Source organism: Phoxinus phoxinus (genome assembly GCF_949152265.1).
Source record: "Phoxinus phoxinus genome assembly, chromosome: 9".
Lineage (NCBI taxonomy): Eukaryota > Metazoa > Chordata > Actinopteri > Cypriniformes > Leuciscidae > Phoxinus > Phoxinus phoxinus.
This window is the reverse complement of record NC_136884.1, coordinates 35,003,720-35,024,783: the sequence shown is the minus strand read 5'-3', so window position 1 is coordinate 35,024,783 and position 21,064 is coordinate 35,003,720. Positions and strand designations below refer to the sequence as shown.

At 41.0% G+C, this 21,064-nt stretch overlaps 1 pseudogene across 1 annotated transcript; it reads left to right on the top strand.

The window, feature by feature from the left end:
• Nucleotides 1-11,376: 11,376 nt before the first annotated feature.
• Nucleotides 11,377-15,738, top strand: LOC307004550 (tripartite motif-containing protein 16-like protein; annotated as a pseudogene). Its single transcript, XR_013800702.1, has 6 exons — nucleotides 11,377-11,932; nucleotides 13,725-13,820; nucleotides 13,908-14,155; nucleotides 14,541-14,700; nucleotides 14,851-14,901; nucleotides 15,139-15,738. The product of XR_013800702.1 is annotated as a tripartite motif-containing protein 16-like protein (transcript).
• Nucleotides 15,739-21,064: the final 5,326 nt, after the last annotated feature.

Sequence of the window (21,064 nt, the reverse complement as noted above, 5' to 3'; positions counted from 1 at the left end):
CCCTCAAACACACATCTGTTCATCTGTCCCTCAAACACACATCTGTTCATCTGTCCCTCAAACACACATCTGTTCATCTGTCCCTCAAACACACATCTGTTCTTCTGTCCCTCAAACACACATCTGTTCATCTGTCCCTCAAACACACATCTGTTCTTCTGTCCCTCAAACACACATCTGTTCTTCTGTCCCTCAAACACACATCTGTTCATCTGTCCCTCAACACACATCTGTTCTTCTGTCCCTCAAACACACATCTATTCTTGTGTCCCTCAAACACACATCTGTTCTTGTGTCCCTCAAACACACATCTGTTCTTCTGTCCCTCAAACACACATCTGTTCATCTGTCCCTCAAACACACATCTGTTCATCTGTCCCTCAAACACACATCTGTTCATCTGTCCCTCAAACACACATCTATTCTTCTGTCCCTCAAACACACATCTGTTCATCTGTCCCTCAAACACACATCTGTTCATCTGTCCCTCAAACACACATCTGTTCATCTGTCCCTCAAACACACATCTGTTCTTCTGTCCCTCAAACACACATCTGTTCATCTGTCCCTCAAACACACATCTGTTCTTCTGTCCCTCAAACACACATCTGTTCTTCTGTCCCTCAAACACACATCTGTTCTTCTGTCCCTCAAACACACATCTGTTCTTCTGTCCCTCAAACACACATCTGTTCATCTGTCCCTCAAACACACATCTGTTCATCTGTCCCTCAAACACACATCTGTTCATCTGTCCCTCAAACACACATCTATTCTTCTGTCCCTCAAACACACATCTGTTCTTTTGTCCCTCAAACACACATCTGTTCATCTGTCCCTCAAACACACATCTGTTCATCTGTCCCTCAAACACACATCTGTTCATCTGTCCCTCAAACACACATCTGTTCTTCTGTCCCTCAAACACACATCTGTTCATCTGTCCCTCAAACACACATCTGTTCTTCTGTCCCTCAAACACACATCTGTTCTTCTGTCCCTCAAACACACATCTGTTCACCTGTCCCTCAAACACACATCTGTTCACCTGTCCCTCAAACACACATCTGTTCATCTGTCCCTCAAACACACATCTGTTCTTCTGTCCCTCAAACACACATCTGTTCTTCTGTCCCTCAAACACACATCTGTTCATCTGTCCCTCAAACACACATCTGTTCATCTGTCCCTCAAACACACATCTCTTCATCTGTCCCTCAAACACACATCTATTCTTCTGTCCCTCAAACACACATCTGTTATTTTGTCCCTCAAACACACATCTGTTCATCTGTCCCTCAAACACACATCTGTTCATCTGTCCCTCAAACACACATCTGTTCTTCTGTCCCTCAAACACACATCTGTTCTTCTGTCCCTCAAACACACATCTGTTCTTCTGTCCCTCAAACACACATCTGTTCATCTGTCCCTCAAACACACATCTGTTCATCTGTCCCTCAAACACACATCTGTTCATCTGTCCCTCAAACACACATCTGTTCTTCTGTCCCTCAAACACACATCTGTTCTTTTGTCCCTCAAACACACATCTGTTCATCTGTCCCTCAAACACACATCTGTTCATCTGTCCCTCAAACACACATCTGTTCATCTGTCCCTCAAACACACATCTGTTCTTCTGTCCCTCAAACACACATCTGTTCATCTGTCCCTCAAACACACATCTGTTCTTCTGTCCCTCAAACACACATCTGTTCTTCTGTCCCTCAAACACACATCTGTTCTTCTGTCCCTCAAACACACATCTGTTCTTTTGTCCCTCAAACACACATCTGTTCTTCTGTCCCTCAAACACACATATGTTCATCTGTCCCTCAAACACACATCTGTTCTTCTGTCCCTCAAACACACATCTGTTCATCTGTCCCTCAAACACACATCTGTTCATCTGTCCCTCAAACACACATCTGTTCATCTGTCCCTCAAACACACATCTGTTCTTCTGTCCCTCAAACACACATCTGTTCATCTGTCCCTCAAACACACATCTGTTCATCTGTCCCTCAAACACACATCTGTTCTTCTGTCCCTCAAACACACATCTGTTCTTCTGTCCCTCAAACACACATCTGTTCATCTGTCCCTCAAACACACATCTGTTCATCTGTCCCTCAAACACACATCTGTTCATCTGTCCCTCAAACACACATCTGTTCTTCTGTCCCTCAAACACACATCTGTTCTTCTGTCCCTCAAACACACATCTGTTCATCTGTCCCTCAAACACACATCTGTTCATCTGTCCCTCAAACACACATCTGTTCATCTGTCCCTCAAACACACATCTGTTCATCTGTCCCTCAAACACACATCTGTTCATCTGTCCCTCAAACACACATCTGTTCATCTGTCCCTCAAACACACATCTGTTCTTCTGTCCCTCAAACACACATCTGTTCATCTGTCCCTCAAACACACATCTGTTCATCTGTCCCTCAAACACACATCTGTTCTTCTGTCCCTCAAACACACATCTGTTCATCTGTCCCTCAAACACACATCTGTTCTTCTGTCCCTCAAACACACATCTGTTCTTCTGTCCCTCAAACACACATCTGTTCATCTGTCCCTCAAACACACATCTGTTCATCTGTCCCTCAAACACACATCTGTTCTTCTGTCCCTCAAACACACATCTGTTCTTCTGTCCCTCAAACACACATCTGTTCATCTGTCCCTCAAACACACATCTGTTCTTCTGTCCCTCAAACACACATCTGTTCTTCTGTCCCTCAAACACACATCTGTTCATCTGTCCCTCAAACACACATCTGTTCACCTGTCCCTCAAACACACATCTGTTCATCTGTCCCTCAAACACATCTGTTCATCTGTCCCTCAAACACACATCTGTTCTTCTGTCCCTCAAACACACATCTGTTCTTCTGTCCCTCAAACACACATCTGTTCTTCTGTCCCTCAAACACACATCTGTTCTTCTGTCCCTCAAACACACATCTGTTCATCTGTCCCTCAAACACACATCTGTTCTTCTGTCCCTCAAACACACATCTGTTCTTCTGTCCCTCAAACACACATCTGTTCTTCTGTCCCTCAAACACACATCTGTTCATCTGTCCCTCAAACACACATCTGTTCACCTGTCCCTCAAACACACATCTGTTCATCTGTCCCTCAAACACATCTGTTCATCTGTCCCTCAAACACACATCTGTTCATCTGTCCCTCAAACACACATCTGTTCTTCTGTCCCTCAAACACACATCTGTTCTTCTGTCCCTCAAACACACATCTGTTCATCTGTCCCTCAAACACATCTGTTCATCTGTCCCTCAAACACACATCTGTTCTTCTGTCCCTCAAACACACATCTGTTCTTCTGTCCCTCAAACACACATCTGTTCTTCTGTCCCTCAAACACACATCTGTTCTTCTGTCCCTCAAACACACATCTGTTCATCTGTCCCTCAAACACACATCTGTTCACCTGTCCCTCAAACACATCTGTTCATCTGTCCCTCAAACACACATCTGTTCATCTGTCCCTCAAACACACATCTGTTCTTCTGTCCCTCAAACACACATCTGTTCTTCTGTCCCTCAAACACACATCTGTTCTTCTGTCCCTCAAACACACATCTGTTCATCTGTCCCTCAAACACACATCTGTTCTTCTGTCCCTCAAACACACATCTGTTCTTCTGTCCCTCAAACACACATCTGTTCATCTGTCCCTCAAACACACATCTGTTCACCTGTCCCTCAAACACACATCTGTTCATCTGTCCCTCAAACACATCTGTTCATCTGTCCCTCAAACACACATCTGTTCTTCTGTCCCTCAAACACACATCTGTTCATCTGTCCCTCAAACACACATCTGTTCTTCTGTCCCTCAAACACACATCTGTTCTTCTGTCCCTCAAACACACATCTGTTCATCTGTCCCTCAAACACACATCTGTTCTTCTGTCCCTCAAACACACATCTGTTCATCTGTCCTTCAAACACACACCTGTTATTTTGTCCCTCAAACACACATCTGTTCATCTGTCCCTCAAACACACATCTGTTCATCTGTCCCTCAAACACACATCTGTTCTTCTGTCCCTCAAACACACATCTGTTCATCTGTCCCTCAAACACACATATGTTCATCTGTCCCTCGAACACACATCTGTTCATCTGTCCCTCAAACACACATCTGTTCATCTGTCCCTCAAACACACATCTGTTCATCTGTCCCTCAAACACACATCTGTTCACCTGTCCCTCAAACACACATCTGTTCATCTGTCCCTCAAACACACATCTGTTCATCTGTCCCTCGAACATACATCTGTTCATCTGTCCCTCAAACACACATCTGTTCTTCTGTCCCTCAAACACACATCTGTTCATCTGTCCTTCAAACACACATCTGTTCATCTGTCCTTCAAACACACACCTGTTATTTTGTCCCTCAAACACACATCTGTTCATCTGTCCCTCAAACACACATCTGTTCATCTGTCCCTCAAACACACATCTGTTCATCTGTCCCTCGAACACACATCTGTTCATCTGTCCCTCAAACACACATATGTTCATCTGTCCCTCGAACACACATCTGTTCATCTGTCCCTCAAACACACATCTGTTCTTCTGTCCCTCAAACACACATCTGTTATTTTGTCCCTCAAACACACATCTGTTCATCTGTCCCTCACACACATCTGTTCTTCTGTCCCTCAAACACACATCTGTTCTTGTGTCCCTCAAACACACATCTGTTCTTCTGTCCCTCAAACACACATCTGTTCATCTGTCCCTCAAACACACATCTGTTCATCTGTCCCTCAAACACACATCTGTTCTTCTGTCCCTCAAACACACATCTGTTCATCTGTCCCTCAAACACACATATGTTCATCTGTCCCTCAAACACACATCTGTTCATCTGTCCCTCAAACACACATCTGTTCTTCTGTCCCTCAAACACACATCTGTTCATCTGTCCTTCAAACACACATCTGTTATTTTGTCCCTCAAACACACATCTGTTAATCTGTCCCTCAAACACACATCTGTCCCTCAAACACACATCTGTTCTTCTGTCCCTCAAACACACATCTGTTCTTGTGTCCCTCAAACACACATCTGTTCTTCTGTCCCTCAAACACACATCTGTTCTTCTGTCCCTCAAACACACATCTGTTCATCTGTCCCTCAAACACACATCTGTTCATCTGTCCCTCAAACACACATCTGTTCTTCTGTCCCTCAAACACACATCTGTTCATCTGTCCCTCAAACACACATATGTTCATCTGTCCCTCAAACACACATCTGTTCTTCTGTCCCTCAAACACACATCTGTTCATCTGTCCTTCAAACACACATCTGTTCATCCATCTGTCCCTCAAACACACATCTGTCCCTCAAACACACATCTGTTCTTCTGTCCCTCAAACACACATCTGTTCTTCTGTCCCTCAAACACACATCTGTTCTTCTGTCCCTCAAACACACATCTGTTCTTCTGTCCCTCAAACACACATCTGTTCTTCTGTCCCTCAAACACACATCTGTTCTTCTGTCCCTCAAACACACATCTGTTCTTCTGTCCCTGTAACATCCAGACAAGATTCACGTTACCTCTGTGATTTATGAGCTCAACACTACATTTACATGTTGAGGTTGTTTTAACTTTTTATCCAACATAAATGTTCCTCAATTTATCAACAGTACTAATGGACAAAATAGATACAATAGATAACTTATGTTTAGTTAATTTATAGATTTGTTCTACATAATAGCACACATACATCACTCAGATAGAAGAGTATCCACCGGACTGCAGTTGAAAATCTGTCCGGAAGCAGTAAGCCATCCGGGAACTTCTCGCCTACTCTTTTATGAATACGTTTCGAACATACTTCTTTCACGTACAGTTTTCTCCTACTATATAGTAGGAAAGTAGAAATATTCGAACGCACTATAAGTATACGTACGTCCGAATCTCGCGAGAATTAGTACATTACCCAGGTAATTCTCGCCTACTCTTTTATGATTCGTACATACTTTTTCGCTCGCCTACTGTTTTTCCCTACTATATAGTAGGGAAGTATGCGGTTTCGAATGCAGCCGAAGTGACCCTCCAGGACCGAAGCTGCTCCCTGAATTAGACATTACAGATAAGATCAAAGGCAGACCATATGATCATTTTTATCTAATTCTTATAGAAGAAGGATTTGTTACTTTTCAGTATGTATCTGTTATTTCATAGCATGATCTATGTGGGGTAAAACTAGTTTTGTAAATCAATTTTCAATAAAGGAAATCTGAGTTTAATAAACGCTGATTTTAATAAAGATAATGATGTTAACTAGATTTACACAATTTTAAACTATTTTACTTTAAGTTTTCCATTCAGACCATCACTGTAATCCTTTAGAGGCCCTTTTATTTAATGCACTTTAATCACATAAAAGTTGAAATTTTATGTTATTTATTGACTGGGGAAACACTGAGATGGAATAAGATGGATATATTGTGATGAGGATTCAGATTTAGTTAATATATTAAACCACACATTTCATTTTGATCTACAAATTTTTAACAAGTTTGAAATATGGCTTGATATTTTATCTCTTTAACTTTTATATATTTTATAACTTTTATTTATTTTATCTCTTTATCAATCTTTTTATCTCTTTAACTTAATCCTTGATTGAGAAAATCACAAATACCCTGTAGTTGGTATTACAATTGTGATCACTTCACACTTGCTTATAGAGCTGATTGAGACACACTCAGAGATTTAGTTTTAAGTGTTTTTTATCTAATCTGGTAATTTAAGTCCATTAATGATTCAAGACGAAGAACAGCGATGTTTGATGGTGGAAAGACTTGAACGTGAGCACCCAAATGATGTGCTGCACTTTGTCGTCATGCAAATGTTTGTCGTCATGTTTGTTCATGCAGTGTCCTGATGTCTTGATGTACTGTCCGTAAATTCACTTGCTCTGGTCTGCCCTTTAAACCGAGGTGTTGTGCAGCTGTGGCGAGCAAAATAGTGTGCTCAAACGTACAGAAATACTCAGGAGACTTGGAATCTTTCACACACGGGACAGAACAACCAGGTCAACAGTGATGACGACAGACAACTACACAGCACTAAACTCAGATTTAAATACACAGGCAACAGAAAGGAACTAATTAGACTGAACAACAAGACACACCCAAACACAATCAGAAACCATAGTAACAAACATGGAGAGAACGAAGTAATTAACAAACTGAGAAGTAAACGAGAACACTAAGGCAAGAACAAACTCTAAATATGAACAAATAAACTCAAAACATGACATTAAGCACTGTGTCACATGGACTGTTTCTATTGTTCTGTTAAGCATTATATAATGTTTGTTAGTGATTTATGGTGGTTCTATTGTTCCCAAAGTTTTCTGATAAACTTTACTCCCATTTGTCACCGCAATTGAGTCATCCATTTATCTGAGCTCCCTGACAAGGCTATGTATGTAAGTGTAGCGTTGTGGGTACGAGAAAAGAAGTCCTAAGAGAACTAACAAGGGCTTTACCACACTTCTAACAGAAATTACAATATAATACGCTCGACTACGCCACCCCGAAAAACCAGGGAAATAGCCCTAAGGGCACACAGGTTCGTTTTGTGTGGATGGGTGAAAAGACATGAGTCGTATAGAATAGAAAAGTTTATTTTTGTTTGTCAATAAAATATTAAATAGTTAGAAATTCAAAGTTTAAAACTCAACACAAGCATTATAATGAGAGACACCATTAATCAGCACCACATACATGCACACTTTCAATTTAAAGAAACAAATTAACTAAGAGCGGGGGGTGTCTGGAGGTATGGGTCAGCTGCCAAATTGGAAGACAAACCCTCCCCACAATAGGCCACTGCAAATACCCACTGCACACGTGAAGGTTAAATGCCAGAAAACACACAACACTCGATGTGAGCACAGCATACAGTTGATTGATTGATTTTATTTGACCCTTTTGTTTAAAATATGATACATCTTAGCACAATACATTAAAAAACGAAACAAAACAAAGTCAGGATAACACAATAAAGCCCTAGGGCTTATTTCCATTGTGGTCCCAGGGGGAGGGGAGACAGAACAAGTGGCAACAAATCAAGCATCAATCATCACATCCATATATATATATTAAATAGAACCATCAAGACAAAACCGTAAAATATTGTCATACTAAGATTGGCATCTGAGCCATTTTTTCAGTGCCAGCTTAAAACCTACTAAACTTCTGGTCATCTTTAGATTTCCTGGCAACCTGTTCCACAAGCTTGTTGCTACATACAAAAAGGACTCTTTGCCTAAATTACTCTTAACTCTAGGAGGTACAAAATCAGTAGAGCTGCCCCTGGTGGAGTAGCTGTGAACATCTCTCACTCTATTAATATAATTAATCAAATATTTGGGGACAGCCCCATGCACAGTCCTATGTACCATGCACAGGTGAATCTGAGAGACTCGATCTTCTACTTTTAACCACCCAATAGTCTCAAAATGAGAAATATCAAGATGAGATCTCATGGGGAGGTTCAAAATAAGCCTTATAACCCCATTTTGAGCAGTCTGAAGCCTATGTTTCAGGTGCTTTAAGACACCATTATACCAAGAGCAACATGCATAATCAAAATAAGGCTGAATTAGAGCACTTGCTAGAATTAACATCATTTTTTTGTCGCTGGACAAGAAACGTACTCTTTGATTTACCTTGGTAAGTACTTTTTGAGCTTGGCCCACTCCAGACAAGTGGCAGTCCAGCACACAACCAAGGTAACTAACTGAGTCCTTTACATTAATCTCATTATCTCCAACTAAAACCTTAAAACCAGGGGATCTTTTCAGTTTTATTTTTGACCCAAACAGTATGGCTTCCGTTTTTCCTAAGTGAAGTGATAGTTTATTGTCTGACATCCACCTACTGACATTCGATAGTTCTACACTGAGAGTTCTTTCAACTATGTTCTTATCTTAATGTGAAACCAATAACGCAGAATCAGCTGCATATAAAAAAAGTTCACATGAACATACAGACTTAAGGTCATTTATATATAGAAGGAAAAAAAGTTGGCCCAAAACACTCCCTTGAGGAACCCCACATTCTATACATTGTGGTTGAGACATTGTTCCTCCAATATCCACCACCTGCTTCCTATCCTTCAGATAAGAACTCACCCATCTGACTGCTAAGTCATTAAAACCAATGACTTTTAATTTGCATACCAAAATACCATGGTCAACAGTATCAAAGGCCCTCTGTAGGTCTAACATGACCATACCACAAAAATTACCTTTATCTACCTCCCTCCTAATGTAGTCAGTTAGATACAATAGACAGGTGTCAGTGGAATGTGATTTACGAAAGCCAGACTGGAACTCAGAGTAGATTGTGTGATGCTAAATATTTGTCAATCTGTTCAAAAATTATCTTTTCAATTATCTTTGACAGACTACACAGAATAGAAACCGGTCTATAATTTCCATGGTCTAATTTACTCACTTTCTTGTAAAGTGGAATTACTCTGGCAAGCTTGAAATCATTAGGGAAATATCCTTGCTCAATAGACATGTTTATGATATGGGTGATACATGGGGTTATAGCCTCAGCAGCATCTCTTAAGAATCTAGATGGAATATTGTCGAAGCCAGTGGCTTTTGAGCTATTTAGGTTTTTAAGCTTCTCAAGTACAACTGCCTCTGACACCTTTTCAAAAGAGAAGCCATCTGCTTTGACCTCTTGCTGAGAGTAAAAGTTAAAGATGTGACAGCTTCTGCCGAAGAAGTTCGGCTTTGACCTCAAACATCCACGCTTATGGGTCAATGAGATTCATGGCGACAACCAGTTTACACAAAGCTCGCAATAAACATGCTTGAACGCACCCTTTAGTTCCAATCGGTAGTGACCAGTAGAGACAGGCCTTCCACAAAGTCAACCGAATGCACAATCTTCTCAAACAACAAACGAGGGAATTACAGCAGTAGAAAAGTTTACATCATTTAAGTCGAGGCAAAACAGCGACGCAGTCATAATATACGCGATCACAAGTCATCAGTGATACACGGTACCCATAATTAGCCCAAGAGACTCGGTTATGCAGGGGGGGCCTGCCGAGCAGAAAGATAATGTTAGATAACAACGGTAAGTTATTAATATCCAAAACCATAATCTTACGTACCACGGGGAGGTACTGCTCACAAACTGCACACCATAATATAATCCAGCTTCTCACTCAGGTAATATAGATGACGTTCTATCGTTGTCACTGCAGATATTAAATCACAAGTTGTCAAACGCAGCCATTTTCTTCCCATTGACGAAGAGGCTACACATACCTGAGAGAAGTGGGCAGCAAACACACAGCAGCGGGAGGAACAGCCTACTGTCGCAACCTGACAGCAAGAGAAATTCTGTATAAACTGCCAGCACAAGACAAGAAAGCGCGAGTTTCCCCATACAATCACATACCTGCGGCAGCCACAGATGCCGTCAAGTGGGCGATACCAAGACGCATACAGAGTGGCCACCACACATCTCATATATAGGACAAGGGGCGGGTGGTAACGAGTTAAGCACAGGTGAATGATATCCTCCTAAGTGGATTCAGTCACCCTGCTACATAAGCAATCCATATTATTATATAATTCCTGACAGATTGATGATTAGCTACGCTTAAATACTGAACAAAATTATAAACGCAACACTTTTGTTTTTGCCCCCATTTTTCATGAGCTGAACTCCAAAAACCAGGGGTCCAAAAACCAGTCAGTATCTGGTGTGACCACAATTTGCCTCACGCCGTGCAACACATCTCCTTCGCATAGAGTTGATCAGGTTGTTGATTGTGGCCTGTGGAGTGTTGGTCCACTCTCTTCAATGGCTGTGCAAAGTTGCTGGATATTGGCAGGACCTGGCTAAAAGCAGGGAAATATCTACTTTTTTTTATCTCTTGAGTTCTTGTCATATTTTATTACCATTTTCTAAACTATAGCAAATAAACTCTGATAATGTGAGAAATGTTAAAGGTGGGTAAAGCTGATGTAATTTCCGGGCGCCCTCTCTCTTTCGCGGGATGTCATGGCGATGAGAGGACCAGAGATTCTCCTTGTTAGAAGTGTCTGATGGGGTCTGTTATATTTTGATACAGAAACTGAGAGAAGCCGAGAGTAAATCACATAACTGCATCATCGTGTGGGATCTGTTTTATTAAGAAGAAAACGACGCTGACAGAAACCCACTACACTAGGAGTGAGGAACCTTCTTTACAGATTTGCAGACACGCTTTTCACAAATCACTTAAACACCGAACCAGGAAACTCTTTAGTTCAGAGAAACTGAAACTGAAGTGCAGTTGAGCTGTTGTGTATTTGTGTGTCTCATGCAGTAAAATGGCAGAAGCCAGAATTTCTCAGGATGAGTTCCAGTGTTCAGTGTGTCTGGATCTCCTGAAAGATCCAGTGACCATTCCCTGTGGACACAGTTACTGTAAGATCTGTATTACAGACTGCTGGGATCAGGAGGATGAGAAGAGAGTCTACAGTTGCCCTCAGTGCAGACAGACCTTCAGTCCAAGACCTGCTTTAGCTAAAAACACCATGCTGGCTGAAGTGGTGGAGAAACTGAAGAAGACTAAACTTGCTGCTGACTGTTACGCTGTCTTGAGTCTTACTGTCAGAATCACCTTGAACAACACGAGAGTTTCGTTAAAAGAAAGAGACACGATCTGACCGATGCCACTGGACGACTGCAGGAGATGATCTGCCAGACACATGATAAACTCCTGGAGGTTTTCTGCCTCACTGATCAGAAGTTTATATGTTTGCTGTGTACGATGGATGAACATAAAAACCACAACACTGTATCAGCAGCAGCTCACAGGACAGAGAAACAGGTATGAACTATAAACAAAACACTGATGAAATAATGTTGACAGTTTCTTTATTGGCACCCATATGATCAGGAAACATCATTCACACTGCAGACGTCAGGAGAGGTGAACAGAAGCTGTAAGTGGACTTTCACTGCTGAGTGTATCTGTGCTCCGCACTGAACTTAACAGAAAATAATGGAAAATATTCACCGGTTGTTTGACAAAATATATCTATGACAAGAATAACACAATTAAATGCAACGACAGACAAAAACACTTTATTTTCAGTAAACCTGTGTCAGTCCTAATAAACTCAGTCGTTTATAGCTTCACTTCAGACTTTGGCTTCTGTTCTGTGTTTTCAAAAAAAACTTTTGATGGAAATGGGATGCTCGTCTTCATGTAAATTAGAATGACTGATTCCCGATCAACATTTTATAACTGATGGCAGTTATTTACAGAAATACTGTTACACAGCAGAAACACTGTCAGTGTGAAGCTTTACATCTGTGTCAGTTTCACTTTTATGATACTTATGCTTGCAGTGTAAAAGAGGCCTTATACTTACTACTTAAACTAATCTATCATCCATTTAAGGAGTTTGAACCTACAGCCATTGGTTATGTATTCTACTGTTATTGGATTTAACTTATAACATGATGATTTTGTCAAGGGTGAGGTGAAGGGATAAAGCAAGGACTCAGTAAAGCAGAAGTTAAGGGTTTTTATTAGTTATAAAAATAAAAGGGGGACAAGGGCAAGACTAGCAACTGGATAAGCCGATGAGGCATGACTTGGCTAGGCAAATAGGATCTGGAAGGGCAGGACAAGTGATGGCAATTTCAAAACACTGCTTCATGAAGCTTCGAAGCCTTTACAAATCTTTTGTTTCGAATCAATGGTTCGGAGCCTATATCAAACTACCAGAGTCATGTGATTTCAGTAAACGAGGCTTCATTATGTCATAAATGTTTCGAAACGTTCGGACCAATTAGAAATTTCAATGGTTCACCGATGTGGGCGATAATCTCTGTAAACCCATGAATCATGAGGAGTCACTGAGAACCAATGAACAAGTGCCTGTACATCTGTACATCTTTACATTTGTAGACATTATAATTAGATATTAGTATAAATAAAATGAATAATGGTAGTTAATAGCCTTATTAGCCTGTTTAGCTGAGCCCTTCATTGAACAAAAAAAACAAACCCTGACAATTAATAAAATAACATATTTACACTTGATAATCTTATTAGATGATTATATAATTAAATTTGAAAGATTTTACTTTCAGTAAAAAAATAAACAAAACAAGACACAAACACGTAGCTTTAACATGAGAACACTCATAAGCCGTGTGAAAACATGAAAGCACGCAGCCAGTGAAAAACACAAGCCGCATGCTGCTCAGCACAAGACAAAACATCATGAAAGCACCCGGTCGATGGAAACACGAATCATGTGCTTCACAGAACACAACCTCACACGCGGGCAGAAGAGCGTACGGCCAGAGCGAACTCGAAACCGCATACTCACACAACAAGACAGAGTGCACGAGAACGAGTGAATGCTCATCCTGTGCACTCACAACAGAATACAAACACACAGAGCATGAATGTCCGAATCCCGGCACAGAACCGAAACCAGAACTAGACATGAGTGCCTGAATCCGAACATCACGCTTCGAACATGAAACAAGGCAGACAGACAAGAGACCGTACGCTTACATAAAGACAAGACAATACAGGAGTGTCAAGAATAAACTAGACCAGCAGTATAAACTGACATCTCTGTTATTGGTTTGTGGTGCAGAAGCAGCTGAAGGAGACGCAGAGGTCGTTCCAGCAGAGGATCCAGCGGAGAGAGAAAGATCTTCAGCAGCTGAGAGAGGCTGTGGAGTCTCATAAGGTGAGTCTGGAGAAGAAGAGAAGTTTGAGACGTCTCAGTCAGGACTCACTGAAGCTCACTGTGTGATTGTGATGTGTGTCCTAACAGCGCTCTGCACAGAGACAGCAGTGGAGGACAGTGAGAAGATCTTCACTGAGTTCATCCGCTCCATTGAGAGATGCAGCTCTGAGGCGACACAGCGGATCAGAGATCAGGAAAAGACTGCAGTGAGTCGAGCTGAAGGACGACTGGAGCGACTGGAGCAGGAGATCAATGATCTGAAGAGGAGAGACACTGAGCTGGAGCAGCTTTCACACACACAGGATCACATCCAGTTCCTGCAGGTAACAGAGATCTAGAAGAAGAGGGTCATAGTGGACTTGAGCAAGTGACTCACAGAGAAACATTTCATGAGAGCAGAATGAGCCAAATAATTCAGAATGAATCAAATCTACTCAGTCCTGCCATGTGATGCCATTGATGCACTTTATCTGTTACATTAATATTATTGCCATATGTTTAATCATCCAAGTGTTTTCCTAGAAGTTCACATATGTGTCAAACGCTAGAACTTGTTGATGTAACATGATGTAATAAAAATGAGAAGAATGAAGCTGGTGCTGTGAAAGTGCTGGATTGAGGAGAGTTACTAAAGATCAACAAGAGCCGCACAAATCTGACAGTAGAGCCGGTTATTGATGAAGTGTGGAGGAGATGAGCTCTGATTTCTGTTTTCTGTAGAGTGTCCAGTCTCTCTCAGCTCCTCCTGAATCTACAGACGTAAATGACAATCCCTTCAGTTCTCTCTCCTCTTTTGATGGAGTGAGAGAATCTGTCCGTCAGCTGAGAGACAAACTGGAGGATTTCTGCAAAGAGGAGCTGAAGAAGATCTCTAACAGAGGTAAAGTCCTGGAGATTCTGCTCTCAGAAATAATCCTCCATCATCTCAGACCATGTAGAAGATCATATTAGAAATGTCTTAGGAACGGATGCAGGGATCATTTTCTCTTGACATGATAATCAAACTCTTCATGTCTGTTGATTTCCACAGTCACTTTCATCAACATTGTTCTGTCCAGGACCAGGAACGACTTCCTACAATGTAAGTCACTAAGAAAACAAGCAGAAAAACTCATTGAGTGTGTTCATGTTCTTCCTGTAGAAGATGAAAGAAAACATGACAGAAGAGATTTAGAGTCTATCATGTAAATGATGATTTGCACAGGATATCTGGTAAACTGTACTGAGACACTGCTGATATATATTAACATGAAGAGTTCAGATACATTAAAATATCAGATTCATAATTCCTGATTCTGATGTGTTTTCTCTCCATCAGATTCCCATCAGCTCACTCTGGATCTGAACACAGTGAATAAACACCTCCGTCTGTCTGAGGAGAACAGAGTGATTAGATTTACTAACACAGTCCAGCCGTATCCTGATCGTCCAGACAGATTTGATGTGTATCCTCAGGTGTTGTGTAGAGAGAGTGTGTGTGGATGCTGTTACTGGGAGATTGAGTGGAGTGGTGAACGTGTGTATATATCAGTGTCATATAAGAGCATAAGCAGGAAGGGAAGGAGTAATGAGTGTCGGTTTGGATATAATGATCAGTCCTGGAGTTTGATCTCCTCTTCCTCCGGTTACATATTCTATCACAATAACATAGTGACTGATCTCCCTGTAGAGCCCATCAGCAGTAGAACAGGAGTGTATGTGGATCACAGGAGAACAGGAGTGTATGTGGATCACAGTGCAGGAACCCTGTCCTTCTACAGCGTCTCTGACACAATGAGCCTCATACACACAGTCCAGACCACATTCACTCAACCGCTCTATCCTGGGTTTTATGTTTTTAATGGATCAGTGAAACTGTGTTGATGAATCAGAATAGACTGTAGAGCTAAATATTGTATTATTTTAATGTTGTTCAGTGGAAAATGTTCTTTACATGGCTTCCAAGTTTCAACAAATAAATTAGACATTATCAAAAAGATCAAAGGCAGACCATATGTTCATTTCCATCTAATCCTTATAGATGAAGGATTTGTTACTTTTCAGTATGTGAGTCTAATAAAATCTGCGAGTTTAATAAACACCCACCCCACACACACACACACACTTGAACAGAAACACAATACAAATAATGAAATACAAATACAAATAAATAAATAAATAAGGTTCAATAATAACAATAACAACAACAATAATAATAATAATTCCCAATTCCAAATTGTGCGGGTATGGCAAGCCCAATTGTAAAACGTCTCAGGTTACAACTGTAACCCTAGTTCCTTGAGAAGGGAACGAGACGATGTGTCGATGGCGCTTTGGGAACGCTCCATCGTCTCGTTCTCTTCTCAGGGAACTAGGGTTACAGTCGTAACCTGAGACGTTCCCTTTCGAGGGAACTCGCGATGCGACGATGACGCTTTGGGAATGAGAATACCCAATACGCCATACGAAACAGAACCTGTCTGTGTGAATACTGCACAACTAAGACAAGAGCATTTGAGAACCTGGGGAAGCGCCCAGGTCGAAATTGTAAATCCTTACGAATGTGAGCGGAGAGGACCAGCCTGCCGCATACCACATCCTACAGGGATATATACATATATAATAAGGCTTCTAAGCCGCCATACTCCTGTCCTGGTCTAAAAGCACCACAGAGGAAACAACAACCAAAAGGGACATGGTAGGCACTAAGGTCGCCACGTACACCTTCAGTGTGGAAGGGGATAACCCTGCGGAAAAAGGAACCAGCAGTAACTCCAGCACTGTACCAATCGGGCAGTAAACTGGGCCCCACTGTCCGAGACCCGCAATATGAAGTGAAAACCCATCACTTAAAGGGGTCATGACATGAGAAACCAAATTTGCGTTGATCTTTTGGTATATAAGAGGTCTTTGTGTCATTAAAACGTCCTGCAAGTTTCATAGGTTAAGACGTCCTCCCCATTATAAACGAATAATTTATTTAATCAAGCTCTAAATACAGCTCGTTCTGGATCCATGGTAAGAAGTGACGTCACGGTACGAAGTGACGTACCAGCGTTTTCATATGACCGCCTCTGGCACAAGACAACTACGTTTTAAGCGCAAGACAACTACGCTCATCTCGTATCATTGTTGCGCCCGCGCGCCTCACAAGTGTTCAGTCGACGGACAGCGAGTGGGTCTGTGTACAGGGAAATGACGATGCCGCAGATGTGCTGTTCCTGGCTGTGGACAAACAACATCTTTGAATACGCTGCAGAAAGATCCAGACGTCAGGGAAAAATGGATGCACTTTATTTCTTGCGGACGTCCCAGTCACGGCAGTGTTAATTTAAGCGTTTGTTCTATACATTTGAAGGATGACTGTTTTGAGAACAAATCCCAAAATGATGCTGGCTATTCTGGGCTCAACAACGACGACGCAAACTTACTTTTTATCATGGCTAATATAAACACATTTGTATAAGAGAATCTTGAAAATATGTCGCTTTTCTAGTAGGCCTACATGTGATAGAAAATAAAAAATGTTGCCTTTATCAATCTTCAAAGATGGCCTGTGCATACATTTTTGTCCGTCGTACACCCTATCATTTCATTGAAATTAGTTAAATAATGTTAAACTGTTAGATAGTAAATTAAGCTATAGGATAATTATGCAACAATAATCCGTTTTCAAGTGTCTCGGGTTACAATTTTTTTATTAATTCAAAATAGTTTCACGTTCCATGTGGACACGGGCTGATCCAGTCTTCGTTGTTGTGGTGATGGCTCATTTTCCTCTGATTCCGGCTCAGACATAATAAGGTTTTATCATTGAAAGAGCCATCGCTTCGCATGCATCACCCGCTATTAAAAAGTTGCGCCAAATCCGCAAATGTTCTGGCTGGGGGCGTTAATAATTGATGCATAGGCACTGACGTTAGCCAATCATAACAGTGGCCGTTAACACTGAACTCTTAAAGGGAAACACCCCCAAAACAGACTGTTTGAATCAGAGGATGAGAAACAGGGTGGGAAAAGGTCATAAATCACTCACTACATTTTAAAAGTTTTTTGTAAAAAAAACTATAGTAATACTATAATTGCACCTAAGGGAACATAATAATAAAAAAATAAAAAAACATGTCAATACCACAAAGTCCAGCCCCAAGGACAAGTATCCCCAAGCCCCAAAACCTACTAAGGGCACCTACTAACCTGATTTAAAGGCTTCTGTTGAGAATGCTGAGAATGCTCTGAGGGGGAGCACAGGAAATGACACTCTGCCTGTACAAGGAGTTTGTTAATGGTTAGTGCTGCTCCGCCCAGCAGCCCCATTTACGAAGTTATAAACTCCAAATTCATTGTACACAGGAGATTGAGATGGAGAATCTTCAATTCCCTTAACTCGTTGCTCAGCACATCTATCCCCTCGGAGGTGGACAGCTGTAGCACCAAATTATACCATGTAATTCCTCAAAATTAAATGTAGTAAAATATCAACCAGACAAGTTCACACGGTCTGGATGAAATGCTGAACTTATACATGAATCTAACTAATGAAAGTCAGATAAGCAAATTTAAATGCAGCCCACTTATTTAATTCCTCAGAATCAAACAGCAAAAAAATCAACCAGGCAAGTTAATATAGTCTGGATGAAAGGCTGAATATATATTTATATATATTACATAAAAAATAGTTTCAACATACAATAAAAGAACCATCAATTCATAGCTTGCAATACAACATGTATCTCTTTAATCAATGCATTGCATTTGCATAACCACTGGATTCTTATTGCAGTCTTTTTTAAATAAACAATAGCATGGGGAAACTCACGATAGTGAACGCACGTCTGTAAAGTTTATGAATGAACGTAGCCGTCCACTATTATTCTTATTGCAGACCCGAAATCTAATTGCTGCCTCAGCACACGCGAGATCCGAGATAGAGTAACAGAATCTTTATTGACTTTCTTCCCTAGAGAAGAAAGCCATCAGAAGCAGAGCTAAAACTCTCGATAGTGCAAATGTTACACGTCGGGAATTTATAAATGAACACTGTCAGCCCCCATTTTACTAGAGCTTGCTCTACTTCCAAACAAACAACACATGAATCGTGTGTGTCCCCACTCGTAATGAAGCGAGGGCGGGGAGGAACGCGATTCAAAGCTGTTTGCTCCCCATACTCCTGTCTAGATATATATTATATGCTTGTGGACATACATTGATGCTCAGCACCTCTACCTCCTCAGAGATTGACTGCTGAAATGCCGGGCTCTCTAACCAGGGCGGAAGAAGCCGCGGCGCGGGATTCCGATCCCAGAGAGAGAGAGCGCTGGATCCCCCGGGTAAAGGCAGAGAAAAGGCGGAGCCCGTCTCTAACCCCTCCGCGAGATCCATTTGCGAACCCCACAATACCAACTTCCGTGCTGCCTCAGCAACACGGGGCCGGTACTGCGAGGAACGCGAGCCTGAACACCTTCCTCAAAACACACAACACATACATTGTGTGTATCCCCACCCATAAAGAAAGAGGGCAGCGAGGAACACACGATCTAAGCTTGTTTTGTTCGCCATAATATCTATGCTTGTAGACTGAAATAGTGACAGACAACAATAAAGAAGACAGACAGTATGTAACAGAGCTCTTGCTGAGGCACAAAAGCTAGCGCGGTTCTAAACCGGATGTCCTTTATCCTTTTCTGGTCGCCACGTCACCCGCCCGTGACGCCCACTCTCGCCATTGGACTAGTTGACACAAGTGCTTCAGACGCAATCACGCAGGAGCGTTCCCAAAGCGTTGACGCATTGCGAGTTCCCTCGAAACGTTTTTTTTATTTTGTTTGTTTATTTAACAGGGATAATACTCTAGGCATTGTTACACATAGACAACCGATGCCGTGTACATGGGGCATATAGCGTAAAGCTAGTTTGCGGCCCGCGGCCCTGGTTAGGCTTTTACATAAAATCAAAACATAAAAAAAACAAAAACACAATCATCACAAGGAACAAAGCAAATACAAATACACACGTATACATGTTAGGTACTGCATGTTCCACCCTATCTACTGGCAGTTGTTAGATCTTCATTCTTACTATAGGTTTTTTCCCTTGCCAAATGAAATATGAAAAACTTCTTTCCTGATCAAGAATATTCTGGTAACACTTTACAATAAGGTTGGTTGGTTAACATTAGTTAACTACATTAGTTAACATGGACTAATAATGAATTGCACGTATACATCATTTATTCATCTTTGTTAATGTTAATTTCAACATTTACTATTACTTTATTAAAATCTTGTGCACACTAGTTCATGCACTGTGAACTAACATGAACTAACAATGAATTTCTATTAACTAACGTTAACAAAGATGAACAAATACAGTAACAAAGTGGTAACATTTGCATTGGATATAATATTCTGGGAAGGATGTTAATTTTAATGAGATTAATTCTTCCCATCCAAGATATAAACCAACGTTCCAAATCATCTTTTATACTTTTAATAAGAGGGGTTAAGTTTCCATAATTCTGTTAGATCAAGTGACAGACGAATTCCGAGATATGTGATGCCTGTTTGTAACGTACCCTGCGATTATTAAATGGGAATAATTTTATTGGGATTAACATTAACTGTCGGAGTTTGACTTCGTACCAACGCTAATGCAAGCAAAGAAGACCACAGCTCTAAAGGCAATCAACACGTATTTATTTACAAAAGTATAATGGAAAGAATCCATAAATCAAACAACTTACAATAATATTTACAGAAAAGTAAAGAAACAAAAATATACCCAGGCAGGGGAAAATAAGAAGAGAACTGGGCAGCAATCAAATAAATGAAATAATCAGAACATAACCCTCTAACTAACTCATAAATCAGCACTAAACTGACTAAACAAAGAAAAAAAATAAAAGAACATCTTCAGTATCCGAAGATACCCTAATTTAAACTATACTCACTAAATCCAAACAAAAATACAGAAATAGTTCACTAACGGGTGGTGCTCAATGTACATCACGTGATATGCTTACCTTTCCTCTCCTTCCCTCCCCATCACAACCATTCCAAACTAATGGTGGTAAAGATTTATTTAGGTAGCACACAAGAACATACCACAGAATCGTAAGAACAATACACAGAATGGACAGCGTCTCTAAATCACATCTCTCTCCGAACAACAACAACAACAGACAAAAGCAAAGCCTATCCTCTCTCCGTCCGCGTCTCTCTTTTATGGTTCCTGGTGTCCACCAATTGGAGGAAAGCGGCGCAACA